At 37.9% G+C, this 17,673-nt stretch overlaps 1 long non-coding RNA gene across 1 annotated transcript in view; it reads right to left on the bottom strand.

Annotated features, from left to right (window-relative positions):
• Window positions 1-7,702: 7,702 nt before the first annotated feature.
• LOC104525438 (uncharacterized) overlaps window positions 7,703-17,673 on the bottom strand; it is an 18,083-nt gene continuing 8,112 nt past the window's right edge. The window contains exons 2-3 of the long non-coding RNA XR_728021.1: window positions 8,004-8,012; window positions 7,703-7,775 (exon numbers count right to left, since the gene is read on the bottom strand). This is a non-coding gene — a long non-coding RNA (uncharacterized LOC104525438). The remainder of the gene's footprint in view (window positions 7,776-8,003; window positions 8,013-17,673) is intronic.

Genomic DNA, 17,673 nt, shown 5'->3' with positions numbered 1-17,673 from the left:
GGGTTGTACTGGATGACCTTCAGAGGTCCCTTCCGACCTTAACTATTCTGTTATTCTGTGAAGAGGGAGTAAAATATTATTAAGTAAATTTTCAATTTGGGAAGAGTGCTAATATCTCTACTTCTGTAGCTGGAACAGGTTGCCCAAGGAAGTTGTGGATGCCCCCTCCCTGGAAGTATTTAAGGCCAGGCTGGATGAGGCTTTGAGCAACCTGATCTAGTGGAAGGTGTCCCTGCTGATGACAGGGGGGTTGGAACTAGATGATCTTTAAGGTCCCTTCCAACCCAAACCATTCTATGATTCTATGAATCACAAAAGCATTTGATACTGCAAAACAGAAAACATTTGAAAATTAGCACAGTGATTTACTGCAGCCATATGTGGTTCTTTAAAAAAAAGCTTTTGATGAAGTCTTCATGGGTTTGATAGCCAAAACAATTGCAGTATATGAATTACATGAGAATCACTGTGTGCTCCAGGACTGGCAGTAAATCCCATAGCTTAATACTGCACATAATGCGTTTCATGGGATATTGTCATATGGTGTCAGAACAGGTTGTGTTTTATAGATTTAACAGGAACATAATTTTGAGATGAATAAAGATAAATAGTATAGCTATACTATACTGGTATACATACTATAATATACTACTATCCTACACATACACTTTGTTAATATTAGTTCACTGACTGTATTTTGCCTAAAAAAGATAATCATTGTAATATTTGCTGTTTTCTAAGACAAGAAGCACACCAAGTGGCAGAGCAGTCAGTGTCTGGGTAAATCAGGTTGCCTTCAATGTGTGAATACAACGAGCAGTCCCTCACTGCTAATTGTTAGAACTCATTTGGTACAAAATAAGTTCAGATTTAGTATGAATTGGAACCATCAATGCATCAGTTGCAATCAATTGATTAGATTTATGGCTAAAAACAAACAAGACATTATTTTTTTTCCAAGCTGCACACTGAGGAGATAAACTGATAGTTAGGTATGGCATTTGCTTGCTGCCAGCGTCTCCAGACTGTGAACAAATGAACATATTTTAGTTGGAATATGTGCACTGGTGGAAAGAGACAAAGACAATATGTGGAGGTTAGATGAACAAGCAAAGAGAAACTGAGATATTAAGTACAAAATCAGTCTACAAGCAGTGGAAAGCCACTGGAAAGACAGTAGTGGAGAGATGTGTGACTGAGGAAATATCAGGCACGGTAACCACCCATGGACAAATGTTTATGCTATAGCTGGCATTTTTTATTTTATTACTCTTCCAAATTATTTCAGTTTGGATATTTATTTGAATTGAAAATTTAAGTTGAAAATTGATAAATTAAATTTATAAATTAAGAAATAAATTGATCTATGTAATGTTAGTGACAAACATTATTTAGTTCTAGTGAGTTTAGTCACATCTGCCTGTAACTGCTCTGGTACTGGTTTTGCAGTCATGTATTGCATGATCCAATATAAAAGAACACGTGACCTGAAGGTATACAGATAATTCTGGCTGAAGACATTCTAGGGTGCACAATTAAATTATTATTTCATTAACCCAAGTCCAGGGATCAGAGAACAAGAAATCACTAAGCACCTCGGGGAAAAATGCCAAAATAGAGGGGAGTAACTATGTTTGTTAACTGAAAGGCATCTCAGCTATCTGTCTGGTTCAGCACATCCCATAATTAAGACACCAAGTAGCAAAATGTAGATGATATGAGAAGCTGTGGGCAAAAAGCAGTGGAGAGCTGAAAACAAATAAATGAATAAACAAATACAAAAACAAATGGTTGAAGAAGACCAATGCATGGATGGTCACACTAACAAATGAACAAGGTAGAAATAAACAGATGAAAATAAAAGTGAGAAAAAAATGAACTATGTTTCAGGAAAAACAGCTGTCATGATTAGTAAAATTTATTTCACAAGATGATCTGATGGAACCCTGAGAAATAACATGTTTGCTTGGAACTGCCTTGGTATGTGACAACTCATGGAAACCAAACCTTGTTATGCAGCATTGGACTGAAAATAATGATTATGTGTAATGAAGCAGCAGCCAATTACAAATAATAGCAATTCACCACATCCTCTATATAGCAGATTGCCTCAATAAAGAACACTCCATGTCATCGGTGGTGAATATCTCTAAATCCTAGTGCCTAAAAGGAAAATCATGAGGTGCAACATTTAAGTTTATTTTATACGGGAAGCATAGCTCATGCATAACTCTTTCAGGCAATCCATGCTTTATCTCACTAAAAAAACTGTGAAAAGCTTGGGCTAGACCTAGCAGGCAGATACAGCATCCTTAGCACACAGTGTGAATAGCTGTGGGTAAAAAAAAGATAATCTTAAAAAGAAAAAGTGAAAAGCCTTTGACTGCTTCTGGGATGAAAGAAAAGGTTATAGAAGGGGTTTACTCACTTCTTGTTAGGCAAATTTGAGTTGTGGAAAAGTGAACAAGTATGGAATACCATACTGAGTAAGGACAGAATGCTACTGAATGTATAAAGGAAGATTAGGGACAGTGGGAGAGGTAAAAAAGTGGTGTAAGGGAGGGAAGCAATTAGTAGAAGAATACCAAATCAGATAAATGAGGAGGATATGCAAGGGAGAAAGGGATAAATGTTTAGGTAGTGTAAGAAGATGAATCAGAGAGAGATTAGGAAAAGGAACATGAGAAAAGGAAGAAAGAGATAGAAAAGTAAAAAAACCCCAGACAATCTATAGTTACTTTCTAGAATAATACTGCCGAGAAAAACGCTGCTTTACATCACATTCCACTTGCAGGCAACAATTAAATTCAAATTTATCTTGCTAAATTAAAATCAGGATACATACACATCCAAGGTATAATCTACGAGTAGAAAATTTGTTCTTTAAAGAAAAGAAAGGACAGAAAAAAGGCTTTATCATCTTACAATGGGCTGTGGGTAACCGAGACCAGCTGAGCCAGCCTTCACATCATAGGAGTCATACTGTGGAGAAAAACTCTGTAAAAGAAATAGAAGAAAAACAGAAAGAAAAAAAAAAAAAGAAAAAAAAAAGGTGATTGCTACAAATCCAAGAGGTTTTTCTTACACTGCTATGGCAAATGTATGGAAATAACTCATTTGTATCTATTTAGTAGCACTTGTTTGGCATATAACTGCCATATTTTAAAATTGGCCATAAAAGAAGCGCAGCCAATATCTTTCTTTCGCGGTCATGGGAATGTTAGCCCCCTGCACTGTGCCCATCTAGTTTTCATCTTGACAGCTGGGCCCCAGCTGAGCCAAAAGAATGACATTTTCTGCTCCTCTTCACATTCTTATTTGCCTCCTTTTAAGCCTTCTCCCCATTTTCTTAATCAGCCTCTTCTCTGTTGGCCTTGTCACTCAAGGAAGCTGATGAAATATTTTCTGTTGCACTAGAATGCAACAGTTTAACAGTTTATTATTAGTGTCCTCATTTCTTTTACCTGTGATTAATGAATGTCTCATTTCAAAGTATTTTGTAGCAAAAAATCTCTTACCTATGTGTAAGTCTGTCCTTCTCTGATTTACAAATATTTTTTTTTTTACCTTTTACTTGGGAATTTACACATCTCAGAAAAATGACTATGACAGTTTTTCCCTAATGCCATTTTCCATCTTTCTCTTTCTCCCTTTCCGTTCACTATGTCACTCCAAATAATGCAAATAAAATCATCACTTTTGAGCCCAAACAGCCAAGCCTCAATGCTTTTGACAATTATCTTTAAACAAATGGAAGTCCAGCCCAAGACATGGAGGGAAAACATGTCCCGTGGGCCCTTCTGGGAGCAGATAGCACCTTTGACATACCCATTTCCATAAAATGCTGTTTAAAAAGGGAAAACTATAAATTCTACAGACAGTTTTTTCAAGGAATCCCCATGTAAGCCTCTTAATATGCGTATGTCAGCAAACTGTTGAATTACATGGCATTAATGCACTTTATTGGCACATAGGTCGTTGAGCAGTAAATGTTGAATACATGCAGTGTTCTGCCTGATAACACAAACCACTGTGGATTCAGCTCTGCTGATATCAGCCCTCTAGTCAGGATTTAACAGCACATCCACATACAGCGTTGGAGTGGGTGACTAATTTGTCCTGTCATCCTCTCCAGTGTCTGTATCTGCCAAACCAAACCCAGTAGCTCTCTTGGTATGTTATTGTGATGTCCACTGAGACTGGTTAACTGATCCATGGGTACTTCTCCCAGAAGTTCAGTCCTTCAGATACAACCCTTTTCAGAATTAAGTAAAACCAAGACATCTTCCCTGTTTTTGGCTTACCTGGGAGTGGGAAGCACACATGGAAACTATAAACGTTGGCCTATGTTCAAAAGGCGTAATTGTTTTAACATATGATTTTTAAGAGTTTAGTGCTGAAGCAAGCCTGTCTTGTAAAGCGAGGCTTGCTTGACTGCATGGGAAAAAATGTCATCTCTTAACAAAGTGCTGGCTGTGGCTCAGGTCCCTTAGCAAATCCAGCTGCACAGAAACTTTAGTTAAAACTAACTCTCTTACTGAGCCTGCCCAACTCACCAGAGGAGAATTCAAGATTCAGTGGGCCAGAAATAAAGAGGAAGCATGACAAACAGTACTTACACAGCACTTCCCTGCAAGCAGAGGACCTGCATTTAAGTCTAGCCTGCTGGGAATGTTTCTTTATTAAACACGCATTGGATAAAATATAGGAAAGTAAGAGAGAGTTCCCTAATTGTTAAGTTTGAGGTGAAATACTTCCTCCTGCACACTTTCTTTCTGAACAGATTATTTCTGAGTTCTGTAAGTCCTTCATCAGATCTGGCTTGAAAAGTTTTAAAAAATAAGATAAGAAAGAGATTTAATTTCATTCCAGCCAAAGTCTGTGGACAAAACTCCAAAACAACAAAAACCCACCTACCACTCGGTTGTGTTTCTCAAAGGCCCAAATGAGAGACAGATGCCATTGAAAGCAGAGTGCACATGAAGGTGTGAGGTGCCTACAGTATTGCTTTGGATACTTGTGAGGTACTTATGAGATAGAAGCTGAATATAAAGATGACTTACGCCTCCACTTATACTGGGACATGACTGGCAGATCCCGGGAGGGCCAGGAGATCCAGGACTCCCTGGTTGTCCTGGAGGGCCAGGGGCACCGCTTCTGCCTGGAACCCCAGGAGGACCCTGCAGATACACAAACAGAGCAGATGCAGATGTCAGCACTTGCCTCCAACTGCAAGGGCATCGCAGGACAAATCCTTCCATTTGTAACAGGGTCTGTGAGATTGTGGTGGGAAACTCTTAAACATAACTAAGACCACAACTGAACATCCAGGAAAGTCGTAGACAAAATCCATACACAGAAACACTTCTTAGTTGCTGGAGCCTTATTGAGGCTGATATTTGATCAAACATATTAGAAATATTAAACAGGTCAATTCCTGAGTCTAAAATTAATACTGCTAGTGCAATCCATAGATTAATTTTTTTCCTACTAGGAAGAAATTTAACAAAAAATAACACATATAGTACAGTTTGGACTAAACTCTCTTTCTCTCTCTCTTTTTCCGGTTTAAATTTTTGATATTTTTGTTGAAGCTAAAGGGCTACTTCCAAATAACTATATGCCACAGTCCTGCAGACAGTGCAGACATCAGTGAAAGCTGGGTATCTCAGCAGCTTGAAGGAGATATACAGCACTACGGGGATTGGCTCTAGATTTTGTTAGCTTCCTTGGAGAAAAAAAAAAAAAGCTGTACTTACAGGGTCTCCTCTGGGGCCTTGTCTGTCTACTCCAGGAGGCTAGAAAAAAAAAAGGAAAATAATTAATTTAAGAAAGAAAATAAAAATAAAGCTGGAAACTGAATCTATATCTATATAAGAGGAAAAAATATTCAAACATTAGAATCTAGTTTTATCAAATGAATTCCACTTATTCAGTATATTTAAAAGCTGTGAGGTTTTTGGTCAGTCTTTCATCTGCATTTTCACATTTCATCCATAAAGCTACATCCCTCCTGCAGGCAAAAACACAGCACTAATTAAGTCAGTAGAGCTTTGTCATTAAGTACAACGGGGACAGAAGTCCACTGTGTGTAAAGAACAGCATGTTAAGTCCAGCACCTTAAGTGTGATAATGTAGCTAAATTTAATGTCTCAGATTTACTCATCCAATTTATTTATTTTTCAATTAATAATTCAGTTACATGTTACTATCCGGATTCTCAATTAATAGTTCAGAACAGTTTTTACATATTCAGCTGCTAGTGTGTAGCAAAGAATATTCAGCTGAAACTCTCTTGGATCTTTCAAGGTGGCATTTCCCGTATACCATCCAAGGTCAGCAGGACAGATTCTAGTGGGCTGATAAAACCCTTATATATCAAAGACAGAGGCTGGAGGAAGTAGTCCATATGTCCTTTATTACCAGGAACCACAGAACTGATAAAAAGAGTCTCTAGACTCAGTAAGAGAGGGAGCTGTGCTTAAATCTCCAGCATGCTTGCATGTACCGCTTGTTTACACCACTAAAAGTGTTCGGTGAAATAGCTCAGGTAATCCTGGAAGCAGGACAGTTGCACTAGCCTGTTGCAACTAACACTTGGTGATGTACTTGTATATGACATTTCATGTTTAAGCAGATATACTATAGAGCTGCAGAAATACATCTTCTCCCTTTCTCTTCCATATACACAGCTCTCTCACTCTCTTTTCTTCTGGATAAGAATCTTCAAGGTGTCTGTGGAAATGTATGTAATTTAACAGAATCTTACGGATCTTTAGGATGAAATGTTCAGATAACCTTAAAGCACAGTAACAGCTGGTTCACTCACTGAAGCAGTTTAAGTAGGGGACTTGGCATGCACTAACATTCTTGATTTTCCTGAGGTTAAGGTGCTGAAACTTGTTTAGACAATGTTAGTGTCTAGACAAGATGATGATAAATTAGGGATGTAGGGCTTGAATCACCTTTCCCTTAAAGGGTATTAAGTCAGCAATAACTCTGCAAAAGCAAATTTACTCTGATGATGTAGAATTCAGTTGATAAGAGATGCAGACTTGCAGCATGCTGTGAAAATTGTCTAACTTTCTTAAACTCTCTGTTGGCATTAGTTTCATGGGTATAGATTGTGCATGCCTCCAATAAATAAGCTGTTTGCATTATTCCTATGCTTCCCCATAAAATGAAAAATGTAATGGCTAATTGTTACCCTCTGTCCCTTTCTATTTACCTGTGCCTGTTGTCTATGCAAAATGGGGTTGAAGGAGTTCATGCTTTCAGCTGCATAGCCCAAAGGACTAACAAGTATTTTATCAGATCTGGTATCAATTCTCTGAGAGAATACAGAAGTATTCTTGAATTTAACAAAAAAGATAAAACTCTCTTGAAGTTCAAGCTGTTTTTTTTATTGGATTTGGCAAAATTTTCCCATCCTAAATATGTGCCTAGAGGCAGAAAGTGACAAGCTCTGCATTTAAAAGAAAAGTGTTTTAAGAGCTTCTAAAAGAAAATGAATTGAGGTTGACATGGATCCAGAAAGCACCAACACCAAAGTAACGATATGGAGAACAAACTTACTCTTGTAGGTTGTGGTGTTGTTTGTGGACAAACTGGACAGCACTCTCCAAAGGGAATCTCTGGGTTGGGACAGTCCAGCTCTTGATCGTCACAGATGATGTCATCGCAGAGAACAGATCCCGAGTCGCACACACAGATTTGGCATGGCTCTGGTTTCCAAACATCCCTGTCGGCATAAACCTGTCCAAGATGGGTACATCCTGCGGCTGCAAAGAAAGACAAAAGAGTGTTCAATATTATTTCAAATGTGTTTTCCAAATCAAAGATGAACAACATGAAATCTGTTGGATAGTCTGGTTTGTTTTCTACTATAATATAGTTTATGCACATGAAGTAAAAGGCTAAACACTTCTCTTCAGGCACTGGGAGAATCTGTTACATTAATTGCAGAGTCTGCTCTGAATCTATAAATAGACATAAATGGAAACCTCCTGGAGCTGATCCAAAACCCAATTAAATCTGTGATAATCTTCTATCTCGAGTAATTTTAGTGTCAGACTGAGTTACTGTGTAATTAGCAAGTGAATTCTCTGCTGCAGCTAAAGAGGAAATGTGCCAAATCTCTCAAACAAGTGTGTCCTTGGCCTCCATGTGCCAACATGAGCACTTACACATGGATGCGGAATAAGCCGTCTGTCCAGCACACTCTTGTCACTAGCATCTTGCGTTAATAGCTAGCACCAAATGTTTTCAAAGCGTCTTTTGAAAGCCAACGTATGTGATAGATCAAAAAGAATGTTCACATTAATTGCCCAAATGTTTTGCAAATAATGTGTCATCTGGCATGCTCAAATGTTAAAAGTGTCTGTATTTTCAGAAAAAACATTGTTCATCTGTAATATTCACTACTTTGTGAATTCCTTCCAACAGTTATTCTACTGATCAAATTTGTGGTAGATAAATAATTTGAAGAGATTGATGAAAACCAGCTTCAAATACTAAATTTTGGGTTTGTACTTTCTTAGAGAAACAAGATCCAGAAAGCCTGGTCATTTAAGAAACCGATACAAAAATAACACTAAAAAGCTAGACAAGCTCCTTGTAAGTTTTGTAGAAGTTGTTAGAAGTTTCAGATTGCAAATATAAGTACTAGTGAATGTCTTGAATAATGGATAAGATTTTTTCCATAAATAATTCAGTTTACAAACACAAAATTCTGGAGGAAGAGCTATTTGTGTACCTACATCATCCTTAAAACTTCAGGATAAGTTACCTACTACACATCACCTTTCAAAAAGAAAAAAAAAAAAAGCCAAAAGATGTAATTCAAATATCTGACATGAAAATTACCCCTAGCTCCAGACAGAAAATTCTGAATACCATCAAATTGTTGTAATGGTCATAATTATGTAGTACCAGACTAAGTCCAAATTTATAGTGCAGTCTGTCCCTATGGGTTATGCAGTTTCTCTTCTCACATCTCTGTTTTTTTCTCTTTTCCACTACTGTGTTAGCACACTGGTCTCATTTTTTCTCTTTGCATTCTTTAGTTTTTTTCCTCTCTATATTTGTGGGTATCTGTTTCGATACCCACACTCATGCTCTTTTGCAGGGTACACACATGGACATGTTTCCTCTCTTCTCATGCTGCTTCTGCTTCAGTCCCTTCTTCTCTATTTGGTTTCATCTTTCCCATAACGTGTAAATTCACTTTTCATATTCCCTGAATCCTTGTCTTTTGTACCTGAACAGTTCACCTTCTTTACTGCCATGTATTCAAATGTATTCAAATTCAGACTCTGCTCCTTCCCAGTATCTCACTCAGCTGCTTTTCCTTGTCCATATTAACCTGACATTTTCTTCTACGTCACCCATGAAATGAATCACCTCCTTTTATGAGCTCTGTCAGGGCAATGGGGAATACAACCAAGACCTCCTGGTTCAATGAGTGGAAAACTAGAATGGGTATCTCAGAGCAGGGCACTGCATGGGACAGGAGGTTTCTTTTCTCAATTTCAATCCCACTACAGGTTTTCTGCATACACCAACTTATGTTATTTCTGCACTTCAATTATAGAAGACTTGTAAAGGCTGACACTACTTATGGTTAAGACATGGTTTTGACCACCAGCTTGATTAGGACAACAACAAGATGCAAAAAGTTTAAAAAATCCTTTTCAAGCCAATTTTTTTTTTTTTTTTGAGCCTGATATTGGGTTGGGAGCAAGTATTTTACCTTCCTTTGACAAAACAAAAAAATCTTAAAATCTAAAACATTCCAGCAGCATATGAAAACTAATCCCCCTCAGACATTTTTTATCACTTAGAAATTAACTTTTTCCTTTTCTTTTCACTTTTCCAGCTTTTGGGCCTTACCAGAAACTTCAGATCCTGCAGAGGAGAGGCTGAGAAGTGTTTATTTCCAGGACAGCATCTTCCTCACACTCACCATGACATAGAGTCACAGCATCAGATGCTGCTTCAGGGGACACCACCTAACAGCCACTACCTCTGAAGAGGATCCAGACATCCTTTCTTAGTCTGCCAAGCTACATTTAGTTACTAAAGAAGTTGCTTTGCTTCCCAGCTTTCAAACTGCAGAGTCATGTCAGTGAATCCCAGGTAAATAAGCTGATTCTCTGCTTAATTAATTGCTGCCCATTTCTGTGAGAAACTTTTTAATCCCTCAACAAACCAGGATTTCACTGCAGGCACTTAGGAAAAAAACAAACTGCCCAGCCTTGACAAGAATAATGAGAAATGTTTCTGACAAACAACAAGGTTGAAATGTATTTTAAAAATGAGAAGTACAATGTTATGAATGAAATCTTTTTTATAGTCTCTCTAATGACTCCTGAACAAACCTGAATTACAAAGTGGCAAAAGCTGAGTAGCTCAGTGTACAAGTGGTTTGCTGTATACAAGACAACCTCAAAAACAGTATACTCTGTGAGGCAGAACACTGTCAAAGCTACTGGGGAGGTTAGAGCTTGTTATCCGCCTAAAAGGAGCTGGCTGGGTACACCCTAGAAAGCATGGGTGGGCATAGATCCACTTCACACGAGAGCGATGTACTCAGCTGTCACTCTGCTAAAGCACTTCCCAGCACCACAGGTTTAAACATCCTTCTCATTTACAAACATAACGATGGAGAGATGATTTTTCTTTAGTTTAGTGCAAAACACAGTTAAACATAATTGTTAAATAAAAATACCATGATACAGATCTAAAAGATTAACTAATTAACAGGATTAATTAACACTGTTACTGTGTGCACATATAATGTACAGCTATATGAACTGCATACACATATAAAAAATGCATAGTGTACACACACTTCTGTACCCGTAAGATATGGTTGATTATGTTTCATATTCAGATTTTCAGCTCTCCATATCGCTCTCTATCCTTTCAAAACCACAGTTTTTTTTAGCTATGAGTTTAAGACAGCGAGGCTCTTATTCACTAGGAAATTCATATCCAAGAATTTGCATTTTCATATGTCAGTTTTTTCTTCATCCCTACTTCATCTTCATTGATTTCTTTTGTTATGTGATCCTGCTGCCTTACAGTGAAGAGGACAGCTCGAATGGGGAGCAGAAAAGGGCCAACTTTCCCATATTTTCGCACTGCTGGTCAAAAAAGATTCTGTTTTTCAAGACACAGCTGCTCTTTTCTGAAGCAGAGGCTTTTCTCAGTGACCAATTTTTCACACTGAGAATACTCACCTTTCCCCATTTTAGTCAACAATATCAATTAAAATAATGGAAATGTAAAATGTGTCACAAAATGACTGACATAATTTTACAGTAATAAGGAAATAAAGCAGATGTCTGCATTTTTACAAGGTTGCCATTCAGTTATTCTACAGTAGATGGCATCATTTAACAGAAAGAAAAGAGACAAAAAATTGAAGACATCTGGATATAATGATATACATATTTCTTTCTAACTTTCTGGACATTGTTAAATGAATTAAGAAATAAGCTAGGAGACCTGCAATGAAAATCGTCGCGGCCTTTGGCAGAATGAAAGTATTAAATAGGTTTCCAAAGGAAACTTACATCTGGGAAGACTTAGTCTGTTCAAGACACCCCCTCTGTGCTCAGATGTAGATCTGTGTGTCAGCATGTTATAACATAATGCATTTTGCATTGCTCATAAAGATTAACCGTTAGCTCCAAAATCCTTTGGAAAGCTGATTTGTGCTAAAGCACTGGCAAGCAACATATAGGAATATTAAGGTTATAAAAAAGCTGACTTGCCTGCTTCTAGACTTGTGGTAAAACAGTCACGTACATGCCTTAGCCAGCTTTTCTTATTGATACCTAAACATATGTATTAGCCAAAGACTTTAAAAAATATTAGAACTCAACAGTATTCACCTATGGCAATGCAACATCTTTTTCTGAACAAAGCCCTAAATATGGTGACTATATAGCCCTTCACTTCTGTGGCAGTTATTGCAATGGTTTGTTGGGAGCTGTGTCAACCTCTGATTCATTGTACAAAATATAAAAGTTTAATGTTTGAAAGCCTGAATAACTTTGCATTTATGCTGTTTACTGCTCATTCACATTTTTAAGGATTTTGCTGTGGGTAGCATTTCTTCGGGCCAGCCTAAAAAGCAAAGAAAAGAAGAAAAGGCAACACAATCTTTGTCATATGCTGGTTTTGAATTATTTCCTATTTCCTAAGCAGACTAGCAGCTGTATGTAAGCAGACCAATAGGGAAAGCTGAAAGGAAAATCACCTTTTAGTCTCAAAGGACCTGTAAGTGTGGTACATGAGCCCAAAGGTGTTCAAGGGAAAACAAATATGGCCATTGTAGGCTGGAAGGATGACAGATATCTTATAGGACATAATCCCAGTTTCAGTGAGGTGAATGGGCATTTGTTGCTGAGTGCTATGACCTGAGAAGCTGACCGCTTTTGGCTTTGCATTTGTGCAAGCGCTGTGATCATGACTTAACCACATTTCTATGGCAAAAGGAAAAAAAATCTCCTAATAGTATCCTCAAAAACCACAAGCTTTTCCACTTTGGACAAAGCAAATGTCCAGCTATTGCATTAGTAACAGACTCACATATCCCATTTGCAGAGATGTGACTAAATGGTTAGAAATTAAAGAACATCTTGAACTTGTCTGGTTCTGCCTCAGAAAGGGCAATAGTCCACAGAGAGGTGACTCATGATCCTCCAGCAGGCGCTTGATGATGGCTTGGGAAACAAAGTCCAGGAGCTTTGATCCATGAGAATCTGATCACAAACACAATGAGTCAAGCAAACAGGTTTTGTTGTTATTTAAAGTGAATCTGGTAAAGGCTAAAGCACTGAGAAGAAGGAAGCCTTGCCTCTAGCTTTCACTGAATCCAAAGTCTGATGAAGCTAAATTGGCTCTTTCTGATGCTTTTAATTGGCTTTTAACTGTACAAAGCCTATGCTCCCTTGCTCTGACCTGGTTTCTGCAATTTGCTTTACAGGATGGCTACTTAAAAAACTGTTTTTACATTTATACTATAGTAAATACATCTATTTATTGTGTATTCCAGCCCTGTTTTATACATTGTTTAACCCAAGGACAAAGTAGAAAGGATATATTGCTCATTTTCAATGGAAATGCTATAATTCTCCCCTGCACTGGAGTAGACAGAGGAATCCATCCCAGCATCTGCAGCGTTGCTGCTTTCCATTTACTGAGCAGAAAAGAATGCCACAGTGTCTACCTTGAAGCAAATGGTTTGGGCTCCCTGTCTAGTATTATGGTGATGTTTATAAGAAAATCAAACATACTTGTTCCATTCTATGATCAGTAATGGAAACAAACGGACTCTCATAATGAACTAATTGGCTTGCCGAGCCAGAACGGCCTTGTTTGTCTGCACGTTCTCCTGTCAGGCAAGTGCTGAGTACTCAAAAAGTCTGAAATAGTGTCTGTTTCATAGGACTCAGGAAAAGAGGTGGAAACATAAGAAAATAAATGGTTTAACAAGAGGTTTTTTTTTGTTTTGGTTTTTTTTTTTTTCAACTGCAAGGCCTACAGACATTCTCTCAGCTGGAATTGTCTTAAAACAACCAACTAATTAATTGATTCCATTTCACACAGTGCATGAGGACATAAGGGCCAATTTGGGCAGACCTACCTATTAGGACATTTTTGGATTTGCTTGTACTGATGTAAGGTTTTGTAAGGGTTGTCCGCCATGTGATTGGAGGTATTGGGCATGAAACCTCAACTGATAAGACACTTAAATGCAGGCTGTGAAAAATCAGAGCAGGTCTACCTTAAAAATCCTTTCCTGCTCCATGTCCTTTAGGAGGAAAAACTGCTATCAGGTGGAATAGTAAAGGGGTATGAATGAATGGTTCACAGATTTCCCAAGTTTCACACCAAAAAGGATGGCTAAATCCTATGCTTTCAGACTGAAACCAAAGCTTTCTTACTTCCAGGGATGCTTGTCTGCCAAAGAAGCTGGCGCTTGAACAGTTCTGCCACTGTGCCAGTCCCAGACATTTTCCTCTTTACTCAGATGCAGAGCAAGAAAGAGAAAGCAGCATAAAAGAATGCTGGTTAATCATAATACTGTATTTGTCTGACAGAGGTATTGCGGAAAGGAGACACGCACTGTTTCATTGGCAATGTACTGAAGAGACTGGATTATCAGGCAAAGGATTATTATGTCCTGTAGCCAAACTAACTTTGCTCTGAGACCCACCTAATCTGTCTTTGAGATTACAAAATGGAAAAAAAACCCACACCTGCACTGGTACAAACAAGTATTTGCATTTTAAACAAATCATTGCTTGTTCCCTTCATTTGTCTTCATAAGCTCCAAATGCTGCAAATTTCTGCAGCTTTTATAAATTTTAGACATATCAGGATTTAAAAATAACCTTGTAGCATATTCGCTACCAAGTAAAATACAAAGTGACTCTATTTTCCTTGCAGATTGTTGGCTTTTTCCTAAGCTTTCAAAGTGTAATTTATGTTAAGAACTCAAATTTTTCTCCTTTATCTTCAGAGGGGTATTGTTCTTCTCAAAGGTAATGTGGTCTGAAGTGGCTGAATCTGTCACATTGTTCTGTCTCAACATTTATGTTTCACAAATCGCTCTATTCAGGCACACATGGTGACATCCTTGAATGATGTTCTTCATGCAACTTCTAAAGGTCACCCTGTCACATAAGCATTGCTTTGAAATAGGGACCAGTGATATCCCATCAGCGATACTGTTGCACAACAGCCCCACTGGCTACTGTCCGGCATGAAATGCAAATCAGTGGCAGAAGAGTTTTCTTGTTTCAAAACTGCTAATAGAAAAACAAAGTGCAAGGAGGGTTTTTTTGTTTGTTTAGTTGGTGGGGGTTGTTTTTGGCAGAACTGTAATTTCAAACTGAGTCATAGGAGGGGCAGGATAGAGCAGGCTGTTGTGTATCTATCACCTTGCTTCTTTATTGGGGTTGCCCAGAGTATTGTCATAACTGTTTGTGAACTTATAAAAATCATTTTGAGAAAAACATCCAATGGATGCAAGAGATGGTTATACTCCTTTTGTTGTTTGATCTTCCTGGACAAGATCATGGCCTAAACTGCTTTTTGTTAGGGAGGAAGACATTCCTGAATGACTATCTGTCCTGAGGTATTATTCTGGGATTTCCTCTCCAAAGTGTTGTCTCCAAAGGTTAACCCTATAACTCAGACAATTATATACTTCTTTTTGGTGGAGATAGACCTCTTTTGTTATAATCTGCAGAATGTGTATCATTCATTCCTGATTAGGGTTAAACACTGCCTGATCAGAACCTCCCTTGACACTGGGCTTTGGATCAGACCTAAAGGACAATTATTCAGGTGGGAACTAAAGGTCTTCAGTGTGTGACAGATCAAATCTTTTAATTAGGGTAACCATTTGAATCAGAGCAGGACACACAGCAAGTATTTAATCTTAATTCAGTGCATTCAATGCCTTTTAGAGGGACCATTGCATAATTTTTCAGTCACTCTTGCAATTATTGGTAAAATGCTTATGAAATTTTTCCATCCCCTCTGTTCTTACATTACAATATTTTTTTGGCACATTGTCTTTTGTGCCATTTGGCACTCTAAAAATAAGCAGCAGGCTACAATCACTTTCTTTGTGGCTATTTAGTTGTAGCACTGGCATAAATTCCCACTATGTAGTAATCTGATTTTAATGTGCTTCTTGTCTTTAGAGTGAATGATGCCAAATGACACAAAGACTTGTGTCTTAAACCAAGCAGAAACTGACAAAAATTCAAGGTCTGATGTGATTACTGATGATTTTATGGATTTATTAGTTTCTTTAAACATACATCCTGACCATTCCTTGGGCAGTCAAGGAAGACTTCTACAGTTAGAGTCCAAGTGTAAAGGTAATCTTAATTTTGAACACTTGAATACATGAACATTTCCAATTTTATTCCATAAGAAGCTGGTCTAACATATTTCCAAAGAAAAGCAATAGCTTCATGCTGAACATTATTAGGATCAATTAAGTGGAAAAAATTACCTAAATCCAGCTCAACATTTTGTCAGCACTTAAAAAAAAATAAAAGTCACCCCTAAGGTATATCTCAAAGACATACTTCTGTGTTTCTGATTTTAGCTAGGACCAGAAATAGTTTATAATATTGGAGGGTTCTTTGCAGCATTTCTTGCAGTAGGTCTGTCCTGGCAAGAATAAAGCAAAACTGGAAAAGTAATTGTGAACAAGCAGGTTTCCCAGACTGTACAACCAGTCTGATGGATCCCAAGCATCATTAAAGTCAGATTCAGCTTCTGACCTGCTAAGTCAAGGGAAACCACTGGAAATTGTTACAGCTTGCTCTACATAGCACTTCATAGCATAACTACTTAATTCTGGATACTTTAAGCTTCTCACAAGATAAAACCCAAAGTCTGGGTGGGGGAAAATATGTATGATTTTTTGTTTTCATTTCCTAACTTTGTAATTAAAACAATTTTCATCAAGTAATTAAAGTTTCAAGTGAGACATGATCTTCTCTTTCCCCTCAGCTCAATGAGAGGGCTAACAATTTTATGCAATGCTGTTTCTGTGGTTTGCCTTGGAAGAAATCAGCTTGATTCAATGCTTCTCTCCCGAGACTGAAGCTGATGGGAAATGTTACAATGCAGTATAGTACATATGGCTATACATTTACATTTTCAGATATCTTGGACAAAGTCAGCCCCAATATAAATCCATGGCCATAATGAATTTACATCAGAGATGAGTAAAGCAGCAGGGGGTCAAATTCTACATTAACATAACTCCCTGCACCATTTTATTGATTTCCCTGTAATTTCAGAAGTTGGAAGTAAACAAAGGGTTTGGTTCTTGTATTTCATATTCCAGTGATGGATTAAAGAACTCTGGTGTATTGTCTAAAGAAAAGAAACATATAATTTGCTCTCAAGTTATTTGTAATTCAGAAGGTCAGGGCGGGGGGGATGGATTCTGAGTGCATAGAGCGTCATTAACCTAGTTTCATCTGCAAAACAGTTTGTATTCATTCACTCCTTATTCCAGTTTGTACTAATTCACCCCACATCCATTTTGGACAGTGTGCTGGATACAAATGGCAGTATTTGAAATTCTTCTTTATCTGCCTCATAGAGGATACTAAATGGCTATCTGTACACTGGATACAATGTTCTTATTGTCACTTCTTAAGGCTACTAAAGTGAGTATTGTGAGGGTTTTCTCAGGATACCAATGACAACTTTCTTAATTTTGGGGCCACTTTCAAGTATCAAGTTCTATGCTTATTTTTCAAGCATGAGGAAATAAGGGTCTTCCTAACTAATTCCCTCATGGGGTAAAAATCCACACTTTTGATATGGTGAAGATCCTGCAAGCACAGAGCTGACTTTTTATTAATATCAGAGGTCAGAAGCATTGCTACTGAAGTGGCTGCCTGAAGCCTGGCCCACATTTAGCTCTCCCTGCTCTGTGCAGCAACAATGCCTGCTGGCACAGGGTGAGAATAAACAGCGCCGTGGAGCAAGGAGGGCTAGAACATCTCAGCAGACACAGACAGATCCACCAGAGTTTATCTGCCCGAGTCCTTAAAAGGTATGAGTGAAATAGCCTGAGCCAGGGAATACCTGATAAATGAAGAGGCTCTGTACTTTTTT

Source organism: Antrostomus carolinensis, unplaced genomic scaffold (assembly GCF_000700745.2).
Source record: "Antrostomus carolinensis isolate BGI_N321 unplaced genomic scaffold, ASM70074v2 scaffold25765, whole genome shotgun sequence".
In the NCBI taxonomy this organism is placed as follows: domain Eukaryota; kingdom Metazoa; phylum Chordata; class Aves; order Caprimulgiformes; family Caprimulgidae; genus Antrostomus; species Antrostomus carolinensis.
Note: the sequence above shows the minus strand (reverse complement) of the source record. Positions and strands in the feature narration are given on the sequence as shown.